The sequence below is a fragment of the Schistocerca piceifrons genome, chromosome 5, assembly GCF_021461385.2.
Source record: "Schistocerca piceifrons isolate TAMUIC-IGC-003096 chromosome 5, iqSchPice1.1, whole genome shotgun sequence".
Classification (NCBI taxonomy): Eukaryota; Metazoa; Arthropoda; class Insecta; order Orthoptera; family Acrididae; genus Schistocerca; species Schistocerca piceifrons.
Window position 1 is genome coordinate 47,136,267 of NC_060142.1, and position 3,069 is coordinate 47,139,335.

Consider the following 3,069-nt stretch of genomic DNA (forward strand, 5'->3'; position numbering starts at 1 on the left):
GATTATTCTGTATATTTATGACAGTATTAATAAAACGTTTCGCCTACTGTTGATAGTTACTATTACATCAACACTCTAGTGTGTGAAGAACCTATATTCTTTTTGTCACGTTTTGGGAATTATACAGTGGCTAAACAGACTTTGTGTAAAAACCTTACCATGCATATTTTAAAATGAAACTTGGTGACCAGCACAAGGGATGGGCACCAGATACAGTTTGCAGCTATTGTGTGGAAAGGTTAGGATTGTGGGCAAAAGGAAAGAAAACATGCATGCCTAAATACCACCATAACGACTGTTACCTCTGCTTAGTTAATGTTTAGCGGTGCAGTACGAAAAATGAGAGGCAAATTGTGTACCCAAGCATTGATTCAGCCATTAGGCCAGTTTGCACATGGAAGTCTGATTACAAATCATCCTACAGCTGTTGTAGAGAACGTGTCAGAAGAAAATGAAGTTGGTGCAATTAGACTAGAGTGTGAGAGTGTGACCAGAGATGAGAAATTTTTTACCTGTAACTAAAGATATCCTGCACGAACCGTTTGTATAACAAAAATTGTCTTGCGTTCACGCCTACGAATAAAATTCGACTAGATGTAGTAATTTATAAAACTCATGCCCCGTCCTCACAGCTTTACTTCTGCCAGTACCTCGTCTCCTACCTTCCAGACTTTACAGAAGCTCTCCTGCGAACCTTGCAGAACTAGCACTCCTGAAAGAAAGAATATTGCGGAGACATGGCTTAGCCACAGCCTGGGGGATCTTTCCAGAATGAGATTTTCACTCTGCAGCGGAGTGTGCGCTGATATGAAACTTCCTGGCAGATTAAAACTGTTTACCGGACCGAGACTCGAACTCGAGACCTTTGCCTTTCGCGGGCAAGTGCTCTACCAACTAAGCTACCCAAGCACGACTCAAGCCCCCTCCTCACAGCTTCCTTTCTTTCAGGAGTGCTAGTTCTGCAAGTTTCGCAGGAGAGCTTCTGTAAAGTTTCGAAGGTAGGAGACGAGGTACTGGCAGAAGTAAAGCTGTGAGGACGGGGCGTGAGTCGTGCTTGGGTAGCTCAGTTGGTAGAGCACTTGCCCGCCAAAGACAAAGGTCCCGAGTTCGAGTCTCGGTCCGGCACACAGTTTTAATCTGCCAGGAAGTTTCATATCAGCGCACACTCCGCTGCAGAGTGAAAATCTCATTCTAGTAATTTGTAAACTCTCTACCACAGGATCGACGCTGCATCAAGTACCTTTCCAAGAGATTTCCCTTCACCACACGAGACAAATTGAAAGCTTGAATTCCTTTCTAGTCTTCAAATAAAGAAACTGATGTGGGATGAAGATTCTGAGAAGACAATGAAGAAAAGGGAAAAAGGTGCATGACCGCCTTCCGATCAGTTACTGAGAACATTCTATGGTTTAACAAAGATCCTAATTACAAGGCCATTGTTGAAAAAAGCTGCAAAATTTCAGGAAGGAGGGTTGCTAAATGAGTGTAAAAATCCACTTTCTACACTCACACATCGACTACTTCCCGGAAATTTCGGATATTTTATTGAATTGTGGACTGAACGTTTTCACCGAGATATTAAGAGGAGGTATCAGTAGCACTTGAGAGCAGCTATGTTGGCCAACTACTGTCGGGTGTTGAGGATGGACAATCATTATATGCAAGGATCTACAAGAAATTCAGACGAGAGAAATTTTAAAAATTTATGGAACACTTTTGTCTTCTTGTTTTTATACAAGACAGTCACGAAATAAATTAGGGGAGTTCTGAGAAGTACTTTTTAAATGTATTTCATTTTTAAATGTGTTTTGATTAAAAACTCACCTTGTGTGAAATGGTGTTCGATTACATTTGTGGACTCAGAAGTGAAAACCGTCAAAATATTACTTCTTATTTTGTGTAAAAACCTGACGTGATAGACAATAACAGTAGTTATTTCTAGAATCAGCATAAAATGGATTTAGGAACACCTACTTTCAACAGATCATCTCACAAAAAAGTTTTAAAATGCAGACTACTGTTAACTACGCTATTCTTCCTTTAATCACTTTTATTTCCTCAATGAAATGTAATTAAATTGTTTAAGGTTATTTAATTTAATACAGTTAACATACAACTTGAGCGTGAGGACGCCAGAGAAAACCTTGCTATCACGGATTAAGAACCAGTTACGAGTAGTCTTTCAATAAAATATATCTCTGAGCTGAGATGTTCTTATAGTGGTTCTTGAAGCCAGGCAGATGTCACGGACTGTCAGTCGTGAGTTGTCAGTTAGGGGGACACTACAGGCGTGCGGGGCAACGTCGCCTCCTATAATATGTAATTGCAACTGTGCATTCTGCTCCGAAATTAATATTAAAATTGTGTGCTTCCATGAAGCGAAACAATGAGTGAATCACTGAAGAGAAAAGAGTGTTTCAGAAATTATTTCAAGCTGTGTCCCAAAACAGCCTTACAGAAAAATAATTCTACAACAAGGAAATAAAGTCCATATAACTGCACGGCGACCGAACTACTGTAGTGGATCCGATGAACAATTAAATACGTCATCGCCTCTTAGGCAAAATTAGGGTTACAGGGTAGTGTCAAAACTGATTAGCAAACCTGATAACAATAGAGAATAGTTCTGTATAAAAATAATACTCTTGAAACTTCTAAACATATTCTGAAACTGCTGAGTGAAAATGAATGTGCTGTCACTTTGCTTGTCTATATCGTTTCAACACTGACCTACTTCCCTGACAAATACAGCTCGAACTTATTCCATTCATTTAAGACCCAAAATATACAAGGATAGCGCAATCTGACTATTAATTAACACAAAATAATGGTCCTGCATTAGAAGAAATCCTAACAATATCCCACACATTTCATAAGTCACTTACCTCACAGAAAATCTTCATGACACGAACTACAGCAAATACAGCACGTATACAGCCAGCTAAATAAAGTATTCTAACTACTAATATGCATGTGGTTAGCAAAGGAAAGATTTTGTTGCACAGCAAACAATGTATTTATTAGATTTTACCTTAACCTTGTGACATCCAGTTCCAAAAATTATATAAT